Here is a 12,118-nt window from a genome sequence, read left to right as displayed (position 1 = left end):
AAGTGGTTTTTGTTTATGTAAATTGGATGATCATTATCAGGATTTGTTTGCCGCGACCTGTTTTCTAAATATTCAATAGTTCCTTCGCGGTCTATTGTTAAAAATTAAACTCCTTAATATATCTTGTTTTTCATTTGTTCCTAACTTAGCAGTACATTAACTACGGCCGTCACGCACCTTTGAGCATCGTCCGGAATAGACGCTAGCTCATTTAGCAACACGGACCAGACCAGGAAAACATGCCGCTTATAAGTGTTTCAAAAATGGCAATGGTTATTATGTATCCTTTAAATTACTAGGATTTATTATTTTTAATGATAAAACCGATACTGTATTTTTTTCTGTTTGCAATGACTATGTCGAAATGAATATCACGGTCTGCAAGCAAGCTTCTCCCCATAACACGACGTTTTTCTTTCGCTTTTCTCGTGACGGCGGAAGATTAGTCTCAACACAGTAATTTCCCTTAATATAATTAAGTACATTACTGAAAAAACTATGAGGCCGAACTATATTGCATCGTAAAGAGCAAATGATTCATTAGGCAGAGTATCATATGCATACGGTAGGACCATTCTATGTTTGGAAGATTTAAAACTAGAATTTGGTTTCTAAAAGTATTATTATTATTTGTAACTAGTATGGCACAGTTTACTAATTCTGAATATGCACCTTATGAACGGTTGGTCTGGGGGAGATAGCAAGAAGGGTACCAGATCGTCGCACGTTCATAGATGTTGATCGTAAACTAAGAGAAAGTACAACCAGAAAGTAGGCGAGCAAGTGTGCAAGACGATCCAAAAGCTTCTGAAGAACCATTTATTATTATTATTAATCTCAATATTATTTCAACACCGTAGGTACTTACGATTATCGAGGACGCGTCTTGGACAATTAAGTACCAGACGAATTAGTCGGCAATTGGGTGTAAATCATTTTTTGGTCTGGCGTAATTTACATGGGCATCGGATTCACCCATACCACTTTCAAAAGGCTCAAGCCTGAAACGAAGCGGACTATCCTCGGCGAATTGAGTTTTGTCAGTGGTTTTCGAACAAAATAGATAATGACTTCCAGTTCCCGAGTATTCTGTTGACATCCGGCGAGCCAAATCTTTCAATAGACGGAGTATTTAATATCCATAAAAACCACTAGTGGAGCCAGTGAAACCCACACGCGACTACTGTTAGGTCTCATCAAGAGCAATTTAGTCTAAACGTCTGTTGAGGCATTATCGGCAACCATTAAGTTCAACCTTATTTTTTACCACCAAGGCTAAATGGTCAAGCTAGCTTACGTTTTCTTCATAAAAATATACCAGAGTTACTTGACGATAAATATGGTTTTTACATAACGGAACACCTGCCCGTTTCAGTCGAGATGTAAGAGCTCACCTGGATGGCGCGTTCGTGTAATTTTTGGTGGCCCATATCTCTAAAACGAAGTATTGTAGGACCCATGTATGAGCAAATCTCTATATTCGATGTTCCTACTTAAAGCTAAAGGAAAATAACCAGGCCGCCTGAATTAAAGGCATTGAAAGACCCTACTTGACTTGGATATTATTATAGCAAATTAATAATATAATAATTTGAATTTATTTATTTATTTATTTATCTAGAAAATCAGATTGACGAATACTTAAATCCAAAAAAAAGAAAACCTAAAAAAAGAAAAAAAAAAGATTAATATCTAGAAATCAGCTAGGCCAGGAATCCATACCTCTATTTAGAGGTATGTATTTTTGGTCTTCGTTTAATACATTTTCCACGAAAGATTTTCAAATTATTAAATGACAATGGCTACTGTTTAACTAACATTTCCGACTAAAAACCAACGTTATTTATACGGATAAGCAGTTGTAGATACACGCACCCTGGTCATGTGACTTTTGCCCTTTCCTTGACCGCCCGTTACGCTCGAGACGACCGAGAAGAGAACAGTGGAAATTAACGTAACAATAATCAGTACTTAAACAATGTTTCGAAATTGGGAGGAAATAAGGACCATAATATTAAACGAAACACTCACATACAGATATAAATCTGTTAAATTCCAAACTAAAAATAACTTAAAATTTTACCAATAAACAATAAGAATTAATTAGCATAAAAATAAGATACTTGTTCGAATTAATGTTCCGTGAAACAACTTTGAAAACCCCAAGAATTTCGTTTTGAGAAATTTGAAGTTTTCGAATTCCTTATCAGTTTTTTAATGCTCATAATTAATATTAATATTTTTAAAATACAGAATTTATTAATCTTATTAAACGTATATTATTAACGATCTTTAGACAAAGGGTTTAAAAAGTGCAGAAAGTAACAATTAACTACATACTTTTCAGGAAAAAAATCATTGTAATTATAAGAATATGTCAATTCAATATTTCCTAAAATTGCGTATAATTATGCACAGATTTATGAATTTTTTTGGTTCTAACACAAATTTAAGTGGCGTTTCAAAGAGATTTACCACAATAGTTTAAATAAGTAAAAAATTTAAAGAATACATTTATTATCCATGGTAAAAAGATAAATGTTTGGAACACACAGGGTTTTTAATTGATTCAAGGTATTTACAACGCATAATGGTCTATTGAATTTTTAAATTTCAGAAAAATCGAATAATGTTTTAGCGTTTTAACCAATTTATTTTTTATGGTAGGTCGCAGACAAAAATTGTCAATGAGAAAGTTAAATAGCATATTGAAAAAAGTAAAACTACAATTGGTTCGGTCAAAAAACGGTTATGTTCCCCCGAGTTTTGAGGGCTTGAAACAAAACAAGCTGACCGTCATCGGCAATTGGTTCTTTTGAAACCAAAATAAGTAAATAACCAAAATGTACGTTTGTGAAAATTAAAGCTTCGGATTTTCGAAAATAAAACATTTAAATTCATTACTTTACCCTGAAAATTTCACAATCAAAACGCTTTGATCGATTGTTTATTAAGGCTTAAGATGTTGCAAGTGCAATATGCGTTGATGATTATGAGGAATAAAAACGACTTCGTTATATTTGCATATTTAATAAAACAATTGAGGATATTTACTATGGGTCCTACTAGTTTCGTTTCGCTTAGAAAAACCTCCCTGAGGATGTTTTGCTAATAGTTCGATTTTAACCGAAAAAAAGTTATTATAAATAAAAATTTGCGTTATTTTCATAAACAAATCTAGAACATTCTAAATTGAACTCTTATGAAAATTCACTTTTAATCATTTGACCTTTGACTTTTACTTGTTACTCAATTTTTGAAAATATTTTAATTTATTTATAAAAATTCTCCGTCCGTGATTTAGTAGAAAATGTGGAAACCTTAATATATTATTTTCAGTTTTCGATAAAAACATTTTCTACAGCACCAATTTACCAAAGAAATCCATCAATTTTTTTCAAAAACAAGAGCCTTTTCTTTTAATATTTGACAATACTATTTAATTATTATAAAGTATTTTATATTAAAAATTTGTCTGCTTTGCTTAGACTAGTTATAGTAACTAAAACTGGACGTTTAATTTTGCACAGAATATTGTCAGGTGGAACCCAGCATGGATCCTTAATTACAGGCCAGGAATAATCATCCGAATGACTAGGGGGACACATGCATGATACCGAATTCGTGCAAAAGTTCCTCGATTACTGCTTTATAGTACTTGTTTTCATAATACCAAATTACCAGCAGATATTTCACAAAAGACATTGGGTCATTCGAGACTTTTATTGCCACGAGAGACCCTTAAGGTTTTCATATCTTTCATTGATGAAAGAGCTGCGGCATTAACTACGAACTTTCGCACAAATCTGGCTATTTAATTAAAAAGTATCATGCATGTGTGGTGGCAACCTCGGCTGTGACCATTTTATTTTAAAAATACAATTTCCGAGTTGTGATATGTAAACTGCGCATGCGCCAGTCATGAAAAAAAATAGGAAAAGCAACCTGAACGTTTTATCTTCACACTAGATTTAGAGCATTGAGATACATTACAAAGCCGTACCAAAGTAACAGTTGTTATTCCCCTTCTATACTGTCTATTCACCAGTTTCAATTCTGACACGTTGTTTTTTTATTTACTGACAACCAATCTTTGTGAATTTATGCAATTCGTACCAAAACGGAAAAACAAATGTCATGTACCTCTAAACTTGATTTTGCGACTGATATCAACGCCTACAGCGAGTGCTTCCAGAGCTAGATCACTTATTCTTAATGATTATTATTTAGAAAATGTTCGGGCATTATTTATCACACGTCGTTAAATACGTAGTAATAATTTCTAAAAGATTTAAACCATTTTTTGTATGACATGAAAAAAACATTTCAAAAGTGTTGAATTTCAAGAAAATAGTTTTTTACAAACAAAGAAAATACTTCTTTTTTAGAGCTTATTCTTATAATCTAATTATATTTCGTGTTTTTAATTTCCCATATGACCCTAGCTTTAGTCCTTCGAATGAAACCCCCTAAAAATTAAAATTTACATTTTGACGTACAATAACCTTTTACCAATTCCAGTTAGGAGTACTTACATAGTCTCCGTCTCTGAATTGGCCTTGCCAAAATGTCTTAGATTGTATATTTTTGTTATAACGAAATTTATATTTAAAAAGTAATTCAATTTTAAGTGAAGGGGTATTGAAATCGAGGTACGCTATACCAAAAAATGGGGGGTTTCGGTAGAGCTGTGATTTTTCCATAATTTTTTAATATTTTCCGCTAAAAAGGTCGGTATCTCCGTTTTAGGCACATCTATCCGTGATTAAAATGTAAAAAAAACATTTGACCCATGGTGACATGATTGGTCGAAATCCTATGGGCTGACCCCTATATCATCATAAGTTTAAAAACTAATTTTACAAATAGAGATAAATAAAAACCACGTTTTATTGTACACAATAGAAGCTCTTTAATTTTTACGAAAGACGTGCGTTTTTATTCCCCTCTAATAAGGTACACGTATACACTAGTTTGAAGATAAAGAATATCATACAGTATAAACGATTTTCATCTTCCCATAGTAAGAGCATTTTCTAGAATGACCTTTTACTTCAGGTTTACCATTCTACACAGAGCTTACCATAAATATTCCGAATAAATGAACCTTTATGACCATTTATTATTGACATGTATCTTTAAAAATGCGATTCAACTAAAAATTCGTTTAAAATCATTTGAAACAGTTTTGTTTTTCGGCAATGTTATTAAACTTGGGCCTAACCGGCGCTTATTGCTTCTTCGTCTAGCGCGTAATAACTTGATTTAAATTGAACATTTTGCGTGTGACGTCATTTATATAGGTGACTCCAAACGTAGCTGTCAATAAATATTTCCAATAACTGGCATACTTTTGGAACATAATAATAAACTTAAATTATTTTGAAAGGATTACTAAAGCACCTTGCATAATAAAATTATGTGAACAATAAACCAGTATGCATATCTTAAAATTAAGAATTAGTTCCCGAATTTGTTTAATAAAACATAGAAGATTTTGGCCTAAAAAGCAATATTTCGATTAACTTACACACTTAGAAAAATTTAATAGATTTTTGATAATATGATCGAATTGCACTATAATCAGGTAATTAAATGTTATTTTAGTTTCTGTACGAGAAGCTGAGCAGCTAAGAGGGAGACTAACCTCAGGCAGGAAATTTCATTTCGGCAGCTTCTTAACAAAGGAGTACCTCAGGGCTTCAAGACTTTTTTGATAATGACAAATATGTCTTTATGGTTATTAGCGTCAATAAATTCCAATCTGTTACAAAACAATGTTTGAAGCTTTTTTACGGCTTTTATTTTGGTAATGCTAAAGGCGAAACGTGATTGGGTTAGGATTTATAGGCAGTGGCGTAGCTGAGAACTCAGAGGCCCACCCGCAAAATCTCTATGAGGCCCCCCTTTTTAATTTTTTTATGGTTACCCCCCCGAAGCTTGAGGCCCCCCCCCGCACCGCGGGCCCTGCGGACCATCAGCTACGCCACTGGATCTGAGGAGAGTTGGCCTTCAGCCAAATTCGACCTAGTCACAAATAAAAAAACTTGAGGCGCCTTTTGTTATGTACCGAAAGCAAAAACAATTTACACGTAGTATTTTACTTCGCATCCTCAGACAAATGCCATAAAATAACGAAACAAGAGATCCAGGAACTGGGATGTAGTCACGAGGATAAAATCAAAGTTTTTATCAGAAGAGGAACTCAGGCTCGCGTGAGATCGGTGGATATTACAAAGATATCTAACGCTATCGGAAATGAAATATGTGAAGCTCATTTGGGTTTACATTGCTTTACTGGATGTGATACCGTAAAATCAATGGATGGTCAGGCCAAATTGAAAGCGCTCAAAATTATTTAAAAAAATGAGAAGCTAAGGTCTGCCGTTACTGGTCTTGGAAACAACTGGGCCATTTTTGAAGAAACAATAGCGGGAATAGAAGAATTACTTTGCCAAGTGTATTGTAGTAATACCTAAATTAAAAAGTAAACACACTTCGATATCAAATCTTTAAAGCTAAAAAGGGTAACTTGGAATCGGGCCCACTGCCGCGTTGTCTTTATACGTTATAGCAACACACTCGTCGAGCAAATTACCAAGCTGGTATTTGGAAACCAAGCCTTGAAATTTTTCCTGATATTCCTAACCCGACAAATGGCCATGGTTGGATATGTGACGAAGAAGCAAATCTTGAAATAAATTAGATGACTGGTTCACCCGCCCCAGAGACAGTTTTAAGTCTTAAGACTTTGAAGTGCTCTAGAATATGTAAACCAACGGAATGTACTTGCATTTTAAACGGACTCAAGTGTACATCAGCGTGTAAATTGGCCAACTGTTCGAACGTGGTGGATGATGTTGAAGGCAATTTGTATACGTCATACAAAGACAGTGACTCATGCAATAGCTATGAAGACTAATTAGTTTGTACCTAGAATATTAGGTATATTCAAAAATTTAAAATGTATAATATATTTAAAATTTCGTTCCTAAAATGAGTGTATTTTCTTATTTTTCACGTTTCAATTAAGCAAAACACCGCCAACCACCTTTGACTTGTAGCATCACTAATACGTATTCTTGTAACTAGTGCAATACCTTAATGTGACGATAATTAGGTATGGTGCTGTTTATTACTGGAAACCCAAATTCCGGTTGTTTAACCAAATTTCATTCATTTTATTCAATTTTAATCATTTTTAGCCACGTTTTTTTGCTGTTTTACCCAAATTTTGTCTTTTAACCCAAAATTTTATCATTTTACCCAATTGTAGCCGATATTAATTGGCTTAACACAATTTTATTCAATTTTATTAATTTTTGGCTGTTTTACTCAATTTTATCATTTTACACCAAAATATGTTATCATTTTAGACGATATTAGATGGTTTAACACGATTTTGTCCAATTTTAAACATTTTAGGTCATTTTACCCAATTTTGGTATTTTTATCCAATTTTTTCGATTTAGCTAAAATTTTGAAAATATTCCTTTATTTATCAAATTAATTGAAATTTTCTCAAGTTTACCTAAACTTGGTGAATTTCACCCAAAATAGTTAAAATTTAGCATGTTAGTTGAGATTTGAAAATTTAATTTATTTTTATTTTTCGATAACATTTCACATTAAGTACGCTGTGAAACCGAGAAAATCCCATGCTTTTTTAAATGTAGATTTTATCATTTTAAGTTGTCAAAAACATTTTCGGTTGCCATAGAAAAACGGAAGCCCAGCGTAACTTATCCCTTGGTGAAAATGTTAACCCAAGATCTGCATACCTTCCGAGTTTCTTCAAAATCGGCGATTAACACCTCGGGTACACTCCTCGTTAGTCAAACGGCCGAGAGACTGTTAAACTTCGTGGAAAAATTTCTTATATACACAACATAACAAATCAAGCCAAGGAACGATAAGGTACAATAATCAAAAGCTAATTTTTCGGCAAAAAACCTAGGAAAAATATGATATCTCCCGTTAATTCTCTACTTTGGCCTAAAATCACGTGCACCAAGCGCTCAAAACGAAAATGATTGAGGTACATATACATGTATAATAGTGCTGGATAATATTTAATTAAAACTCTTCCCGAGATCTACTACACCAATATTTTCTCTTTTTTGTTTTTGATTGTGTAGACCAAAATGAAAGTTTGATTTCATGCATGGATTAAACATTAAAGGATATTCCACGAGCTAAGATTTCAATGCCGAGTTCGCGTTGGCTTGGTCGTAACGTGTTTCCTCCCCCCGCGCTTAACTCCCCTAGGGGCACCGGATATGATTTTGTAGCGCCATCTCGAATTTTTTTTTAAATAATTTTGGAACTTCATGATTTTCGTCTGCTCTTTTAGTTGAAGATTATAACCACATGGATCAAAACACGCTTCTTTTATCAATCTTCAATTTCGTTTAAAATTACAAATAGTAAATAGTGAAAAGGTTGAAAACTTGAAACTGCAAAGCTTCAAATCCTAAAATAAAGATCTTTGGAAAGTATATAAACGAAGTATCATTGCAATCCCGTTTGTTTGCCCCTGGATAGAAAACAATTTCCGGTTTGCGGGCTTGAGCCGCTAGGTGGCAAGGTTACAGAGTATTTTTACGTTTTTTCGCTCGTGGAACATCCTTTAGTGTTTAATCCATGTTTCATGTGTCCCGCTTTATCGATTCAATTTTCTAACCTAATTGACATAAAAATATGCAGTGTAAAATACCCTTATTTTAGCTTTTAAATAAATTTAAAATAATTTTGTAAATACTTTTTCGGCCTAATTTAGACTAAAACTTAAATAATAATGTTTTTAGCTACATTTCCCTTTAAATGAAGTCTAAAAGTGAACTCAAATAAAGATTCTAAAATAAGACATATCCGAGGGGCTAACCACTCTTAGAAAGTCTGTACACCGGATTACGCTAAGATTACCACTGCCAAAGGCAGGAACTTCAAAGATTACGCGTAGTCCCATTCATACAGTCAAAGGTACGGATCTGTACACCGATTACGCGGAGTGATCAGCCCCTCGGACATATCTATATTTCCTATATTTTTTGTAAACTATATTAAGGTTCAAACAAGGATATTTAAGACTGAATATATTTGGCTCATCTACGGTTACTTAGTTTCTAATTTAAAGCCGTATTTAAGACTCTTTACTTTGTCTTTACTCAATTGACTATTATTGCAGTCTTATTTTAAACTAATTTTGAACTTGATCTAAATTGTAAAAATCAGTTATATTCAACGATTAATTAAGTCTTATTTGAGTGTATAAGTTTGCTTAAAAACGCTGTTCTGACTACCTTTATTTAAGACATATTTAAAGGTTTAAATAACGATATTTAAAACTTCCCGTTGACATCTGGCTTCTTCTAGATTATGAGTCAAACCGAATGTCATGGCAAACTGTGACGGCATCGGAAAAACCCAGACCATAAAGTACGACTGAGTAACTACGCAATACACATACCGTATCAGTTTCGTCTTACATTTGTCTAATAGACCTTTACATGTACTACTTTCCAATAAATAAAAATTATAAATAAATCCATATTTATTATATGTTGTTGTTATATTAATGTTCGAAATGAATGGAACAATCATTTTATATACACGGAATAAATAGATCACTATAATATAAAACAATATAATGTAATGTACATGTCACGTAAACGTAGCGCAAATGTCACGTAAATCAAAAGTAAATGTGGCGTGAATGTAATGCAAATTTAATAATCAGCTTGGCTAATACCCTTGGCACCACCTTAGGCCCAAGTCATCTAGCGATCTTTAATGCCTGAAAAAGGTGGACGAGTTACAATGCGTAGGAGGGTGGTGGCAAGCCCTTCATGCCATGCAAGCCAAAAGCTCTATACATTAACTATTAACGTAAATGTGACGTAATTGTCACGTATATGTGACGTAATTGAAACGTAAAGGTCACCTATATGTAATGTAACGTAAATGTAATGTAATATAACGTAATGTAACGTAAATGTAATGTAATATAACGTAATGTAACGTAAATGTAATGTAATATAACGTAATGTAACGTAAATGTTATGTAATATAACGTAATGTAACGTAAATGTAATGTAATATAACGTAATGTAAAGTAAATGTAATGTAATATAATTTAAAAGTATCAGGAACAATATCACAAAAATTAGCTTTATTTTGGAACCATTACATATCTTTCATTATTTTATTTAGAAGAACAGAACCCGCTATCCAGTTTTGGCGCAAGGAGTGCACGCATGACCACATCCATTAGAACAACACTTTTGATTGGTAGGGCAAATAGTTACACCTACTGTGCACCATTCTACACATATTCCAACTCCGCCAGCATTGGCTGGACAGTCACAAGTACTTTCACCATTTACTACAATAATACAATATTCAAAGAAATATAAATAAATCAATGGCAAATATGCAAAATCAAAATTTTTATGAAGAATAAAAAAAAAGAAACAAAATCTTTGGCTTTTTTGTCTTGGAAGCAAAACCCTTATTTTCTGGGAGAGCTGCTAGCTTTTCGGGATTTGTACTTTTGAACCCCTCTATAAATTTTCCTTTTGGGACATTGACTGATTGCCGTGCCTTTAGTGAAAATGAGGCGTTAATCGATATGGGATATCTAGCCCCATCGTTATACGCAATTTGGGATTGAAGTTTTCCAGCGAATGAAATATGGGAGGGTAGTAAACAAGATTTAAGAAATAAGCAGATAAAATAACAATATTTACCTTGAATCAGAATCAACAAAACTGATGCGAATACTTATGTCGCTTTCATTTTGTGTAGTCTTTTTCCAATTATAAAACAATTGTGTACTTCACAAATGCGCTTCGGATGTTCCTTTCAAAGCCCTGTGTGGGAATTCACAAATTCTACAAATTTAAATGATTTCGTAAAAGTGTTAGTATCCCTTTAAGGGTTTATTTTGTATAAATATTGTTTTTAGTCGAACTTGTTTTTGGGGACTTTTTTGTCGCAGTTAGAAGGGACAAACGTGAAGAAATGGACTCTCCTTTCCAAGAAAACCCATGCGGAGGATTGCCCCGGGCCTAGAAAGAGAGAGTCGAGGCCAACAATAGACCAAGGAATTTCTGTATCACGTGATTTTAGCAGCAACGGTCAAAAAGAAAGGAAAGGGGAGAGTTAAAAATATAGAAACCAGAAGCTAACGGGAAACTCGTGAGAGTAGTAAGAACTAAAGACAAGTTCGGCGCTTATTTTCTCAATGTAATTTTTCATTAAACTATCTTTAACTTACCCAGAGTTTTACTTTCTAACACGTTCGAACCAAAGTCAAGTAAAATAACCTAAGGCATAAGAAGTTATTTTATGGTGCCGAAACCCGGGACTGTTAGATTAGTAAATTAATTAGTGAAATTTAGTTTATATTTAGAGAAAGAGTAAGAAAAGTTTAGAGAAATGACGCCCGAAGAAGAATTAGAACGTCTGAAAAAGACAAGAACAGTGAAGAGAGCGAATGTAACCCGATACATAAATAAGCTGAAAGAAGATCTTCAAAAGACAGTTGTTGTGAAAAGAGCCGTTGAAAAAAATCTCCAGCATCTAGCAACCAGAGAGGCGGAATTAAAAGGTGTTGACGAAAAAATAGAAGAGTTAACGCCCGTAGCCGATTTGGACGAAGAACTAGTCAGCGTCCAAACGTACGAGGACAACATCAACGACTGCCGAGATGAAGCGGAAAGTGCCTTAGAAGCCATCACGACTCGAGGAGTTTCTACGCCGAATTCCAACCAGAATACGCGACCAGTCACGCCATTACAGTCAATTCCTTTAAACCAAGCAGGACCCACGCCACAGCTGACTGTGAAACTACCTCGGATAAACTTAGAAAAGTATAACGGCAACCCCAGTAAATGGCAGAATTTTTGGAATCAATACGAAGTTTCAATTCATCAAAATTGCACATTGACAAAGGTAGACGGATTAGCCTTAACAGAGACGAATTACGATAAGGCAATCACGATATTAAAGGAAAGATTCGGAAGCGATGATCTTATCGAAACGCCCATATGAACAATATAATAGGCTTGAACCCAGTTCGTCGAAAGGGAGATTTAGCGGCTTTGCGCGCGTTCTA

The sequence above is a fragment of the Leiobunum rupestre genome, chromosome 5 (assembly GCF_980474605.1).
Source record: "Leiobunum rupestre chromosome 5, qqLeiRupe1.1.hap1, whole genome shotgun sequence".
Taxonomy (NCBI): domain Eukaryota; kingdom Metazoa; phylum Arthropoda; class Arachnida; order Opiliones; family Sclerosomatidae; genus Leiobunum; species Leiobunum rupestre.
The sequence above is the reverse complement of the archived record's forward strand: the minus strand, read 5'-3'. Positions refer to the sequence as shown.